The following is a 16,025-nucleotide window of genomic DNA, read 5'->3' as shown; positions in this document are numbered from 1 at the left end:
GGCAATGGCAAAATAGATTGAGTCTGCTGTGATTGGGGCTGTGTAGTTGATTTTTCATACTCCTCGGAGGGATTTAGTCTCCTCGGATATGATAGCCCTACAGTTCGAACTCCCGTAGTTCTGAATCTGGCTTCACAAGTGCAATGTGCAACAGAAAAAATGCAAATGAGAGTCCAAATCTGGAAAATCTTTGAAAAATCTATTTACAATAAGAAATGCCAAAAATAGACTGCATTACCAGATTTCAGAGTCGTCACTTAAATATTTTTGAAAAATTTAAAAAACCCGTGACTCGTGCCAAAGGCCACTTGTCCGTCATAACAAAAGTGTCTTGGCTCTGGAACTTAGGTATAAGAAGGGAATGTCATGAATTGAGCACCCTCCTCACCCAATCAAAGATCGTCCTATATTGATCATGATGTGATTTTTATGTACATTATATGCTCTTGTTCTAATTATTAATATGCTAACTTCCTATGTGAGGCACATAAATATAGACTATTTCACCCACTTTGGAATGCTTTGATTTCATGCTTATTTGAAGAGAGTTTTGAATATGTTGAAAAAGTAAGCTCATGTACATTAATCAAAATGATCCCAACTTAAGCGAAATAGCCTTCATCTATCGATATTCAAAGAGGTATATCAAATAAGCACTTAGCCTCATGGTAGTATGCTTGATATGACAACACAAACACACATGCAATATGCTAAAGTAAGAAATGATCACCTAGTACTCAACCGAGGCAAACCAAAGAGAAGAAAATAATTAGAAAAATGTATGCTCTAATATGCAAGTGACTAATGCAACACATACAAAATGTAACTGCTAGGTTCAATTTATTTAATATGTCATACAGATCAACTCAAAACATGCGGTGACGCATGTATTCAAGTAAGTAAGAAATGACAACAATGTTAGAATGATGAACCGAACCCAATGCATGCAAAAATGGATGTAACACATGGTAATGATATGAAACGAAAAACATGATGCTACCACGGTAACCATGTAAATAAAAGGGAGAAAGAAATAGGGGTTGGGAGACATACACAATATTACAAGGGTTACAAATTTGACCTCGCACAAGAGGGTCCGAATAAATGTCCTAATTAACTAATTATTACAACACCAAATGAATTACATAAATTAACTAGCTATTACAAATTCAAATGAAGCTAACTAATTAATTACACTGTAGACGTCCCCGAACACCCCGGGAGGGAAATCCTGTTTTGTTCGTTGGGCTCACCATAGTTCGGACTCAAAAGTCACGGTCCTGTATCTAATCTCGCAGAGTGCAATGCAAGACCGATGAATCATCAAAGAGTCCAAATCTGGCAAATCGTTTTGGAAAACAAATTTTTAGAAAGAAGTGCCAAACATGGACTGCTTTTCCAGATACAGAGTCGCCACCTAAATATTTTATTTTGGGAGAATTTAGGAAACCCTGACTCGTGCCGAAGGCCACGTGTCCGTCATCACCAAAGTTACCTCGGCTAGGGAACTTGGGTACGATTGGGGAAGGTCACTTCGTGAGCACCCCCGCTCGCCCGATTAAAGATCGGCCTCTACTAGCCATGATATCGAGTTTTGAAAACATTATGCATTCTTATTCCGGTTATTAGCCTAGATTTACTACGTGATGTACACAGCATACAAGTATAGACTGGATCGCCTGAATTGGAACAACACATCTCATGTTTGTTTATTTTGAAAATGGTTTGATGGTGCTACCCGCAAGTAGGCTAAGACATGGATTTGCCACCCTCAGGTGGGCTTTTAGAAAACGTGATGGTTTGCCACTCTCAAGTGGGCTTAAAACTCACAGTCAATGCATTATTCCAATTCAGATAATCAAACCTTCACCCACAGGCATTCAGGCAGGTACATCACATAAGCACATAGCCTCATGGTAAGCATGCTATCATGGCAGTCACTCACATGCATGCAAGGATGCTAAAGCATAAACACTTACCGAATACTCCAAGCCAAAACAGAAACTAGTTAGTAATCAATGCATGATCCTAGTTCATGTTAAGATGGCTAATGCAACACATGCAAAATGCAACTAGAAATAGGCTCGACTATCCTAAGAATGGCATATGAGATGCTACAGCTAACACATGTTCAACTTGGAATTGGAATACAATGCAGTTAGTATGATGCGCCGAGCCCAGTGCATGCAATACAGATGAATGATGCAAACATGCAAGCATAAGAATGCTAATTGAAACATGCCCTAATCTAACCATCATAAGTTGGTAAATAAAAGGGAGAAAGACGTGGGGTTGGAGGACATACATCACACACATGCACGCTTATTACAATTGTGCCCTCGCTCGGAGGGTCCGAATAAATAATACAGTCCGAATAAATAATTAACTACTCTAACTAATTAAATATTACAAAATCCTAATTAATTAACAAATTAACTAGGAAAACGAATAAACTAGCATGCAAGCTATAAAATGGACTGCCTCAGTTCTTGTTCCGAATGACGAAAGATGCATGCATACTCGGGTCGCCTTGTCGGGAAATTCTATCGCGGCGCCTCACCTCGCCTTTGTTTGCAATTGATCTCAGAAACTTGCACAAAGCTCCAGAAGGTTGAAATTCCACCTTGGGAAGGCCACCGACCAGTTATCAGCATGGGAGACCACCTGCCGACCACCCTTTGTGGTGGAGACCAAAGAGGGTGGTCGGCCTGCCAGAAAATCTGGTCGGCCGACCAGTTTCCACTTCTGGTTTCTGGTTTTTCTACAACAAAAGCAAGAAAAAGAAAAGGCAATGTATTTTCAACAAATGTGTGCATGACCACTCTCCCCGTCCTTGCACAAGCTCAAGGGAGTGTAGTCCTCGATCCTCGTGCCACCAATCACGCATCTCAATGCATGATGGCCGAGAAGTCGAATTGCACGACTCAATGTGAAATGAATGCACATATAAACACAACAAGGCCTAAACTCCATCATGGGTAATCTGGAGTGTCAGCGATCGGAAATTGAGACACGTTTCGTCACTTTGAGTATGAAATGCCCCACGTTTCCCATGTTTGGACTAACCCTACTCCAAACACAATGCAATGAGATGGCATACACAATGCGACTAACGTACAACCCTAAATGCAATGCAACCTAATCATGCTGGCATGCGAGGGATGATATGCACACATGCAACCTAGCATACGCAATGCTATAGACTAAAATGGCATACACAATGCACATGAGCTATATGGCAAACACAATGCACACATACGAAGATGGACATACACAAAGGCATAATCAAAGCATACACAATGCGATGGTCAAACAAGCAACAACATGAACCAAATGGCATACACAATGCAAGGTGGACTTAAACCAATATGAGTGGACCTCAGCCACACTCAAATCAGTGGCCATATGATGAAAATGAGACAACCGAAATACATGCAAACATGCACGGATGCAAAGGACCGATCCTAAGGCACAACATGCGACTCTAACAAATCATGGCAAAGGATGAAATATGGCATAGAATGGCACATGATCCAGCTCTGAAATATGATGCACAATGGTCCCGAATCATGCAAACACTTCACACGATGCGTGCTAAATGGCCTGAATACCGAAACTAGTGAAGTGCGTTACACTAGAGGTACACAAAGCAATGCACAAATGGAAAAACCAACCCCAAACAGACCCTGGGTAGTCCAAGATAGTGGAAAATTGGTCTAAAATGATGGCTAGAAATGCATTCAAATGAAACCTATGCAATGGTTGGTAAATGAGGCATACAAACCCGACTCTCTAATACGTTTAAAGAGTAGAAATCATGGGAATATGGCATTCATATAAGCTCTGAAATATGATGTATAATGACCCCAAAGCATGAAAACACCTCAGTATATGCATGCGATGGACCTCAAAACTCCAAGTTAAACATGGATATTGAACTACAGGCATGCAAAACAAACATCATTCGACCATGAGACCCAAAAATAGAGCTAAGGTAGTCCAAAACATGCACAAAATCAGTTTAAGGCATGGCCAAAATATGCTAGGAAAGGCGGCCAAAACAACATGCAAAACAAGCTAGTGAACCATGATTTGCACTACAACTATATGAAGCACATGAGAGGCCACCAAACCAACAAAAAATAGAAGTATGCCATGCCAAAATATGAGCAAAAACCCACTGAAACTCAGTCAATGCATGCAAGAATGATATGTCCCTTTGAAAGGCCAATAAGAGGGTTATTCTACACATGTATAATGGACATACAAAATAGAAAAACCACCTCTGGAAAGAGGTTATGAGGGCCCTAAAACTCACTAAAAAGGGCCTGAAATGAGGCTAGGAAGCATGCAAATAAAGGCTCCTTTGAAAGGCCTTGAAGAGGATTACTCTACACATGCATAATAGACATTCAACATGGCAAAAAAAACTCTGGATAGAGTTCATGTAGGTCATAAAACTCACAACTAATGGCCTGAAACATGCTCAAGAAAGGTGCAAATATGGGCTCCTTTGTAAGGCCAACAATGCTGGTAAACAAAACAAGGGGTGAGAGGGTCACCCCTCTCTGATTTTTGGGCTCAAAATAGCATGCTAGCTACTGAAAATCCACTAGATTTCAGTGGCTAAAAGGCCAGACAAAGCACAATACAAAGGCCTCAATGCATGGCTCAAACAAGATGAAAACAAGCATGCAAGGGGGTAGATGACCCCCAACAGAAAAATGACCTTGAACAAACATGTTTAGAAGCTCAAAAAAAGACTTTTTTCAGTTTACACCGAGGCTCGAAAATGCTTTCAAGTATGGCTAAAGTAAGGAGCAAAATAAAGACCAAAAGAGGGAATGTGAGTGTTACCCTTGTAGCCAAGAAAGACAGCAAGCTCTGGACCAAGAAACCAGCTCCTCAAGCTATAAAAAAAAGCTCCAAGGACCTTAGGTTGGTGTTGGAGATGTTGGGCTAAGAGGTAGTGTGTAAAGGGGCAAGAACTTGGCTCTTTTTTAGGGCAAAATATAGAGACAAGAGGGAGATATGTGTGTGTGTGCTCCAGCCATTCTTGAACCCTTGCAAAGGAAGGGAGGCCCTTCCTTTATAGAGAAGAGAGGCCAAAGCTTCTCTTTGAAGCTTAAAACCAAGAATGAACATCCTCCATACACGTGTATGGAGGATGGTGCAAATGCCTCCCAACTGGCACAGTTGGATAGCATTCAAGGAGACAAAAAAGCAAAAGGCTGGCCGACCAGTTTAGGTGGTCGGCCGACCAAGTTCAAAAGGGTCAAGCTTGAAAGGTGGTCGGCTAGCCCATATTGGTGGTCTCCTAGGTGAATGCAGCTTAGTGGTGGTATGGGAGACCAAAAATTGTGGCCCAAAAACCAAGAAAACCAGCTTCCCGACAAGAAAACCAGAAAATAGACAAGCGGGGAGAAAATTGGTCTCCAAGAATAAAAGGTGGTCTCCCACCCTTGTACCACCTCCCAAACAATGAAACTAGGGTCCATACCAAAAATGAACCCACACCGATGCAAAACGAAGGTTCGGGGGCCAAAACGCGCAGCCGGGGGCCCCAAAAACTGACTGTTAAGCATCAAAGGTGGCGTGCGACCACAAAGGTGGTCTCCCGGGCCATAGTGTCCCTCTAGACAGAGGAAACAAGGTGTGTACCAAAAACCGGAGCAAACGGAGGTAGTTAAGCGGTCCCAAACCAAGTCACACGGCCGACGGCTCCGAAAATCAGAAATTGGTCTCCAAACATAGCCTACAGCCACTGAGAGATGGTCTACGAGACCTCTCCCTCCCTTCGGGAAGAGAAAACAGAACCTAGTTTGCAAACCGAGGCAAAGCACAGAAGAGTCCCGAAGTCCGGGGCTAAGGCTCTCAGCCGGAACTCCGAAACCTCAAAACGAGCACAACATGCACCATCACCGAGTGCTCAATCGATGACGTCTAAGTCTTAAGGTCGGTCAAAAATGGGATGTCTACATACACATACTGATATTAAAACACTAATTTAAAGGACTTGAATGGAAGGCAAGGAGCCACAAGCGCACAACCGAGAACGTCCTCCTAGAAACCTCTCTGTTTGCTGCTAGAATCTGCTCTATTTGCAGTCAAAAAATTATTCTATTTTGGCCTCAGATTCTGCTTTGTTCTGCCACAAAAATGCCATCGCCTATACAAAAATGGGTGGTTGGCCAGCCTTGAAAAGTGGTTAGCCGTTCGAAATGGTGGCCGACTGACCATTACTTTTGAGAAATACCCTGTTGCCACAAAGTTGAAACAGTGCAAAAACTGAGTGTTTCTAGGAGTTGTTTGTCCTCTCTTCCCTTATCTATCATGAAGATGATTATGGAAGGAGTAGATTCGATTCACAAATCATCAATTGTCGCAAATTTGTTGCATGATGATCTTAGAACCGATAGGACAAAAGCTCAATAAAATGAAATGAAAGACAAATAACACCTCCTCCCTATCATGGAGTTGCCTCAAGGGAAGGGATTGACATTGTTTCATGAGCCATTAAACATCACTAAAGAGTATGCAATGATTCAAGACGCAATAGGTTTAATATAACATTCGATTGAACTTAACCCAATTTTATTACATTTTTTTACCTCTTTTTATTAGCCTTTTTTTTTTTACATTACTTTTTCATTTCTTATATTTTCTTCAGTTTTGTCCAAAAGTGTAGATTACATCCACTAAGTCCAAAAGTGATAAAATAGCAAGCACGACTTGACCTAAGAAATGAGCTTGTCAAGCCCTTTTCTATGGGCTAATAAAAAGAATCAAACGTTAGGTAAAAAAATCGAACTCATTTACAAGTGATAATAAATTCTAAATCAAACCCAAAATGAGCGATAATGACTCTAAATCCAAACTTGATAATAAGCTATAATGACACTTTCTTTTGTGATTTCCAAGGGTTTAACTAGAAAGTTAGTCCCTCAGAAGTAATACATCGGCGATAAAGAGAAGTATCAAATGAGAGATCACGTCTAGCGTAAGCATGAATGATCTCTTTCATTTGATTCAACTCTTTACTCAAAAGAAACAAAGAATGAAGGGAGGTTGCAAAGGTGATTATTACAAAAATGTGAGTATTTACATGAGAACTATGTAAAGAAAGCTATAAACTCAAATGAATTGGTGGCTATGGCCTAAACAACCAAATCCATAAGGACTTACAACAACATAAGCATAGTATTCAAAGCATAAACTAAATAAACACACTAAAAAACCCCTAAATAGCACAAAACAGTGCTGAAAATCATTTATAAAATGGCAGAAAATTTGAACAAAAATAAGAGGAAACAAGCCTAGTAAGCAAGCCAAAGAAGGATGGCTAACTCCTCCACCTTTGGAACTTGAAATCACATATTTTCAGCATTTGAAAACAGCCCAAAATAGTGTATAATCAAAGTAAAAAGAATGGAAAAGAGTGGTATAAACAAAGAAGAAGATGGCCAAAGCTTATACCTCTTGAAGAGAGGATGTTCTTTGCTATGCAAACTTGATTCAAAGCACTCTCAAGTCTCTGAAAGTAGGCTCAAAATCTCAGTAGGAAGCTTCAAGTTTAAGCTCCAATAGTGTATCTATCTTGTATATATAATTGAGAGGGTAGAGAAGATGGCTTGGATTTCACTAAGCTCTTGAATGAATTTTTTCAACCCCAAAACCAAAGGGCAGGCCTTCTATTTATAGAATTTCTCCTTCTCATTTCAAAAACAGCTGTATAGGGATAGTTGATGCAAAGCATGGGCGTAGGGACAGCTAGTAGCTGTAAAATATATGTTGCCGCTAAACATGGCCGGCTGGCCATTAAGGGGATGACCGGCTAATCAACTTTGGCCTTCCGGCAATCGGTTGGCCTACAGCTGTTTGGATGATCAGACTAAATGAAAAGTGGTTTTAATCAAAAAGGGTGTAAGGTTTAGGCTTGAAGGGTTTTTGAAGCTCAAAAGAGAATTCTTCTTGTTGAAGATTTGAACGATTGCTTAGTGTAACGTTTCATCATCGAGTACTTGGAACAAAGCGCCCAAGTCTTAAGGGTGGTCAAAATGAGGTGTGTATAGGCTGGGATGAAGAAGTGCCCCTATACTTCTTACTAAGTCTGAAGTCCCCCTACAACTCTTGACCCCTAGACCTCGAACCCTGAAGTCTCTCATTCTCGATCTGCACTATAATCTCTACATGTGTTGCCGTCTCCACAAGGCGATCATAGTTCCTAATCATATTTCCAGTAACCTTCAACAAGATTTTTGTTCTCAATCTCTTCTTGAATTTCATGTAATGACATTTCTCTGTTGCCACTAACTTCGATGCAAACTGGGACAAACTAGTGAAGGCCGCTTCAAACTCGACCACAGACAGGTTTATTTGCTTGAGTTTTTGAAATTCCTACCAGTCTTTCCCTAGCTATGAGAGGTAGGTATTTGTCTTGGAAAGCAATGAAAAAAGCTTCCCATGTCAGCACCACTTTGCATTTGGCGTTTTTCCACCATTGGCCCGCATCCCCTTTGAGGTAGTAACTCGCCAAAGTCACCCTAAGTTCACTATCATCGATGTGAAGCATCTCAAATGTCTTCACCTTTTGCTCGAGCCACTCGTCCGCCTTCTTGGGCTCGAGGCCATTGTGAAACTCATTCGGCTTGGCCGGCAAAAACTCTATAGTAAGAGAACTCGCCCTTGTCTCCACGGTATTCTCTCAAGCTTGGTTCTTCGCCCTTAAGATATTCATCGACTCTCTCAAAGCCCCTGCTATTTGTCGGGCTAGGAAACCCATTACGGCATGACCTGCTTGCTCTGGGATTCCCGCTTGGTCCACTTGCTCGGCCACGTTAGCTTTGCCTAATTGCTCGGCCGTATTTGCTTGGCCGAGCCCTTCTTCTTGTACCGGAACCTCATGGACTAGTACTTCATATATACCTTAGCGAGGCCTACCACATCTCCCGCCTCTACGATCACGTGACTAACCTCCTCCTAACATCCTAATTAAGGATAAGAATAAACAATTTAGCATGTAATCTCATATGTGCTCGCAACTTATCTCACACATCACATCACAACAATTCTAGTCATATAAACATGTTATCACATAATACCTAAAACATATAACATCTCCTAATTTAGCAAAATGAATCCGTTGCGAGCCCCAAGTATTCAAACCCATTAATTTTGATACCAACCTAAAGAAGTTAACACAATAAATTCATTACCTTCCTACAATATAAGCTTGTGTTCTAATTTAATAGCTTCCAATGCTTAATATATAAGGAATATAAAGCCTCAACATTGACATCATCATCAATCTCTAACATGTGTATTCATTAAACTCTAGAGATTTATAAATAAAAAAAATACTCCACATGAGATTATATATTCAACATCCCTAGAATATGAATCTATAGCATGTGGCACAATAAGTCAAGTACAATTCAATGCCCTCAAGGCTACAAAGTCCATGGCTTAAGCCCGGCTACATAAAAAAAAAAAAAAAAATGGTTTCTCAAACCCATACATGTAAAGCCCTTAGCTTGTCAAAAATAATTAGAACAAAAGGAAAGAGCCTTGTGCTCTCAAAATACATCCCTTGCCTTTAACTCGGCAGAATCACCACATCCTTTCTTGCACAAAATCCCAAAGGGTGAGCACAAAGCCCAATAGAAAGATCTTAACAAAGTATATATACATATATTTTATACAGTCTCCTGAGATGAATGCATATGCCATGTCATGCTCAAACATATAACTCTGTCTTTTGAAAACCTTATGCTCAATGCATTTTGAAAACACAACAATTCAAGAATGTCAATGTAGTTCAAAGGATGGTAAATGCGACACGGGTAATCCTTAGGTTTGTGTCTGCAAGTATGCATATCAAGCACAACCAATAGGAATGGCAACGGGCCGGGGACCCAAAAGTATGGAATTCCTTATCCCCGCCCTCAATCCCCAGCGAGGAACCCATCACCTCCCCCGCCCCTGCCCCCTAACGGGGATCGGGTTTTCCTAACCCCGAAAAATCCCCAATGGTGATAGAGTTAAAGAGCTGATTTGTTATCATCATCATCATCTCACACACACATACACATAAAGTGATGCAACAGAGAGATATATACATGCACACACACACATCACACAAACACACATATCTGCAGATCTAAGAAGTCGTTATCATCATCATCATACACACACACAGAGAGGGAAAGAGAATAGAGATCTTGATCGATGGTGGAGTTGAGGAGCTTTAGTGCGACAAGCGGCGAAGCGGTCAAAGCTCTGGTATAACAAGCTTGAGAGAGAAGATGGAGACTTTGGTTGCGCCGCCGGTATCAAGAGGCAAAGTGCGGCCATGGTGATGAAGAGACGAGAGATAGAGAGAGGCGAAGGAAGGGATTAGATTGGAGATGTGTGTGTGTGTGTGTGTGTGTGAGAGAGAGAGAGAGAGAGAGAGAGAGAGAAAGAGAGAGATCTGAGATGAGAGAGAGGAGATGGGTTGGGATTATTAGATCTGAGATGAGAGAGAGAGAGAGAGAGAGAGAGAGGTGAGTATATATAGTGGGTAGGTAAGTGTGTGAGAGAGAGAGAGAGATGAGTATATATAGTGGGTAGGTAAGTGAGAGAGAGAGAGTGAGAGGAGAGAGAGGCAGGGTGGAAACAGGATGGGGATGAGACCGAGGTGGCAAAACTTATCACTGCCCCCCGCCCAAAACTTATCGGGGATTCTTTTTTGAATACCATCCCCGGCCCGTCAAGGGTATTTTTCGAGGAAAAACCATACTAATTGGGGTCGGGAGGTTAGGTCCCCATCGGGTTGGGTTCAAATAGCCATCCTTAACTACCAATCACCACTTTACCGGTTTCTAACCAAAAGGCATGTGATACCTCCTCCGCACATATTTTTGGTCTTTCACTATGGACACTCAGGCCAACTTAATCAATACAAACTACACCCCCTATCTGGACTTACCAACGTATTTATCCCAAAACAATTCAAAATGATCTTGTTTCACAAAATAATTTCTTTCCCAAAGCAATAACTTTCCAATACAAGATTCAAAAAGAAAAAAATCATTTGTAACAATGACTAAATGGAATGGTAATGCAAAGTATAACAATGCATTAATATAGTTCCATTTTTTAATTCCACCACACAATCCTCTATTGTGATCAATTTCCTACATCTTTTATCAATATAACATCATAATATATTTCCAAAAGATAATATAACATGTGGCAAAAATGCCAAATACAAAGAGCTCCTTTGAGAATTCAGAGGTTGAATAAAAGGCAGTCATGATTAAATAAGTAAAATAACGTCTTGTACAATGGGTTGTACATAGACAAGGTAGCAATTTTCACAAAAGCTAACCAACATTACTATGAGAGCTAAAGATATTAACTATGAAAAACTAGTGATAAAATTTCCGAAGATGAGTAGAATTCCAAGGCCGGGGTAGCTTTTTGTCGTTCATGTCTAAAAGTCGATATACTCCTGCCCCGACGATGGAATCTATCAAGTAGGGGCCGTCCCAATTTGGGCCGAGTTTACTATCTGCAAGATTCTCAGGAACAGGTAGTACTTTTTTGAGGACCAATTCTCCAAGGGTATATCGGCGTAGATGCACTCGTTGATTATACGACTTGGCAAGTCACTGTTGATAACGTGCTATGGTCACAACGGCCCAATCTTGACGATCTTCAAGTGTATCCATATCCAAGGGTAAATGTGATAACCTTGTTCTGTGTTATTTCAATTACCCTTGCTTATGATTGTGATTATGTGTTTAATGTGATTTTAGGTGTTAATTATGTGATTACTTATGTTTTTAAAACTATATCTGTTCACCATAGGAAAATCTATCCAACTTAATGTTATAATTTAAAAATTGAAGACCGTAGAGGCTATAGAAATTGGCTGGAAATACACTCTAGAGAGAGAGACAATTATAGAGAGAGAGGGAGCACAGAATTGGAGGTTTGAACTAAAAGCTTGGGAATTTGGAAGCCAGGCTCTAGAATTAGCCATAATTGGAAGGCTTGAAGCTTCTAGGTGAGTAATTGAGCTCAAATTCATGAGTTTAAGTTCATAACTAAACGAATTCAAAGTATATATGAAGTTAAATACATGAATTAAGCTAAGCTTGGTAAATTTGAGATCATTGGATGCATGCATGTAAGGATTGACCATAATTTTGCATGTTTGAATGTAAAGCATGTTGATCATGTTGTATTGAGGTTTGTTTCACACATACATACAAGAATTTCCATGCATTAAAGCTTAATTTTGCCTTGAAGCTTGTTCATGCTAGATACAAACATGAATTGTGTATATATAAAGTTTATGGTTTGAATTTTGTTAAATCCATGGAATTTTGAACTATGGTTGTAAGTTATCTTCAAACATATGTTTTTGGGAGTGTGCTTGCATATTTGAGTGTATTATATATGAACTGGACCTATGGAATTGTGATTTGGACTTCAAACAAAATTTTGGAAAACCTAGAAATCAACCTCTTCACTCGAGCAAAGGAGTTGCCACTTGAGCAAAGGAGTTGCCACTTGAGCGGAAAATGAAGGCAACCAAAAGTTTTATAGAGACTTATACGGTGGCTCAAGTGTCAAACTTTGCGCTAGAGCAAAGCTTTTTTTCCAAGGCTCCTTGCTCCAACATCAGAAGTATTGCTCTAGCATAAAATGCATGCAACCAGTACTTTTAAAGAGTTTTACGGGCCACTCGAGCGATCAAAGCTGCGCTCGAGCAGAAGGCCCTGTTTCAGAAATTTTGAATTGTTGTTTTACGTTCCGTTTTCCGTTCTCTTTCATTTCTAAGCACTCTTAGGCATGCATTGAACATTGTAAATGAACAAAAGGGATAAGAAGCCTAAGAGAAATAATAAGTTAAGAACAAAATGAATTGTTTATGACCCAATGTGCTATGAAATGTGTAGGGTCAAGCACGAGAGCAAATCCATTGATGGAATACTGTGAGTAATATCTTAGAAAAGATACTTTCAACTATGCTACTTTCCAAATGCTACTTTTGTATAAGTTTCATGGATTTGTTGATTTGTGAATGAGTATTCATTATGCCCAATGTTTGTATAAGGCTTTACGAAGAAAATGCATCGGGCCGAAGGCCGTCTGAATATGAATATGATTATGACCACGAATATGAAATGCACATAAATATGAATATGAATAAATTGGGCCTGAGGCCGTTTGATATGATTGGGCCCAAAGTCATCTGATATGATAATTGGGGCAGAGGACGTTTGGTAAGAATGAATTGGGCCCAAGGCCGTTTGATAAGAATGAATTGGGTCCGAGGCCGTTTGACAAGAATGAATTGGGCCTGAGGCCGTTTGAGAAGTGAATTGAGAACAAGAGACACCATGAGGCAAGGGAGAGTCTTTGTGCTCGTTCTGGACGATACACGGAACGTAGAAGCCGTCGTCTCAGGTACTATCTCTATATAGCACCGTTTGACAAAAATGAATTGAGAACAAGAGCTGATGAATTAGAGGAGTCCTTTACTGCCAGAATGGATAGGATGGAAAGATTAATACAGGACATGATAGAAACATTGAGGCAACAACAACAGTGGTAGCAATAGTGGCTATAGCCACACCCTCCGCCTCTACCTTCGGTACAGCCTATACACAACTTGCGAAATGATGATCGAACCATAGCTCTCACCAAAGAGTTTAAGAAAATGAAACCGCCACAATTTCATGGAGGATTGGATCCATTGAAGGCTGTTAAAGCTAGAAACCTATATTTATGTACTAGATCGGGCCATGATATTAGAAGCTAACATAGCCAGGCAAAGTAAATCATCAACTGATTGGAAAAATAAAAGGCATGGCTTCTTTTCAAAGGAAAGAGTTTCAAAAAAATAGAATACGGGCTCCTCAAGCATGTCAACTTCTTCCAGAGATAAGTCTCCAATGTGCAACTAATGTGGTAAAAGACATCGTGGGGTTTGCTATCGTGTTTTAGGGGCCTACTTCAATTGTGGTCAAATAAGGCATATGGCCAAGGATTGTAGTCAAAACAGTGGGAAGTTAGCTGTTAGCTTAACAACATCGATCCTAAAATCGGGAAACACTATGGGACCTATTACTACCAGAGACACTGTGAGGTAAGGGAGAGTCTTTGTGCTCGTTCTGGACGATACACGGCACGTAGAAGCCATCGTCTTAGGTACTATCTCTATGTGTAATCTGGATGCTTTTGTGTTAATTGACTCCGGATTAACACACTCCTTTGTAACTTCTGCATTTGTATCTAGATTGAGTAGACCTCTAAAATCAATGCCATATTTGTTATGTGTATCTGCTTCATCCGAGGAATCTGTGTTGTGTACATCTATATGTCGATTTTGTGACATACGTATTGGGAATGCTACTTTGTATGTAGATCTATTACCCTTGCACTTTAGACATTTTGATATAATTCTGGGTATGGACTGATTATCTAAATATTTGTGCCACCATCGATTGTGTAACGAAACAAGTTGTATTTAGACCTCCAAGGCAGGAAGAAATTGTGTTTATGGGTAATGGGGTAGTGCCTCCACCTTATTTGATATTTACAATGAAAGCATGTAAATTTATTAGGAAATGGTGCCAGGGTTACTTGTGTAGTGTATTGTCTGAATAAGCTATGAATGTTGAATTGAATAGTATCCCATTTGTTAGAGAGTTTCCGGATGTGTTCCCAGATGAATTACCAAGAGAATTGGTTGACAGGGAGATAGAGTTTACTATTGATGTTATACCAAGCACTCAACCTATTCAAAAAACCCTACAGAATGTCTATTGCTGAAATGAAAGAACAACTGCAAGACCTACTTGACAAAGGGTTTATCCGGCCAAGTACTTCACCATGGGGTGCACCAGTGTTATTTTTGAAAAAGAAAGATGGAACTTTGCACTTGTGTATTGACTACCGGGAACTGAACAAGGTAACGATAAAGAATGAATACCCTTTGCTCCGTATTGATGACTTGTTTGATCAGTTGCAGGGCTCACAAGTATTTTCTAAAATTGATTTGAGATCTGGGTACCACCAGTTGAAGGTAAAGGCAGAAGCTGTTGGCAAAATCACGTTCGGAACGAGGTATGGTCACTACAAATTTCTTATTATGCCATTTGGAGTGACTAATGCCCTTGCAACATTTATGGATCTTATGACTCGAATTTTTAAGCCTTACCTGATGAATTTGTTGTGGTTTTTATTGATGATATTCTGCTATATTCAAAGAGTAGAGTTGAACATGAACAATATCTGAGAACTGTCTTGCAAACACTTAGAGAAAATAAATTATTTGCTAAATTAAAGAAATGTGAGTTTTGGTTGGACGAAGTTGTTTTCCTAGGGCATGTCATCAACAGAGATGGGATTTCGGTACACAGAAGATAGAGGCAATTGTAAATTGGCCTACACTAACAAATGTAACAGAACCCAGTTTCATGGGCTTAGTTGGGTACTGCAGAAGGTTTGTGAAGGATTTTTCAAAAATAGTTATACCTTTTACCCAACTAACACGCAAAGGGCAACCATTTGACTGAAATAATGAAAGAGAATCTGCCTTCCAAGAACTGAAAACAAGATTGACTACTGCACCAGTGTTAACATTGCCTACAGGTACAAAAAACTTTGTGATTTATAGTGATGCATCTTATAAAGGTCTGGGTTGTGTATTAATGCAAGAATGATGGGTAATTGCTTATACCTCCCGACAATTAAGACCACATGAGAAGAACTACCCAACACATAACTTGGAATTGGCCGCGGTTGTAACATTACTTGTATGAGGCAAAATGCGAAGTCTACTCGGATCCCAAAAGTTTGAAGTACTTCTTTACTCAGAAATAGTTGAATATGTTGCAGGGAAGATGGCTTGAACTAATAAAAGATTATGATCTTCAGATTCAATATCACCCCGAGAAAGCCAATACAGTTGTTGATGCCTTGAGCAAAAAATTGACGGGGAGTTTAGCTTGTTTACTTACTGAACA

This window comes from Camellia sinensis, chromosome 14 (assembly GCF_055761805.1).
Source record: "Camellia sinensis isolate YWXY chromosome 14, ASM5576180v1, whole genome shotgun sequence".
NCBI lineage: Eukaryota > Viridiplantae > Streptophyta > Magnoliopsida > Ericales > Theaceae > Camellia > Camellia sinensis.
This window is presented reverse-complemented; position numbering follows the sequence as displayed.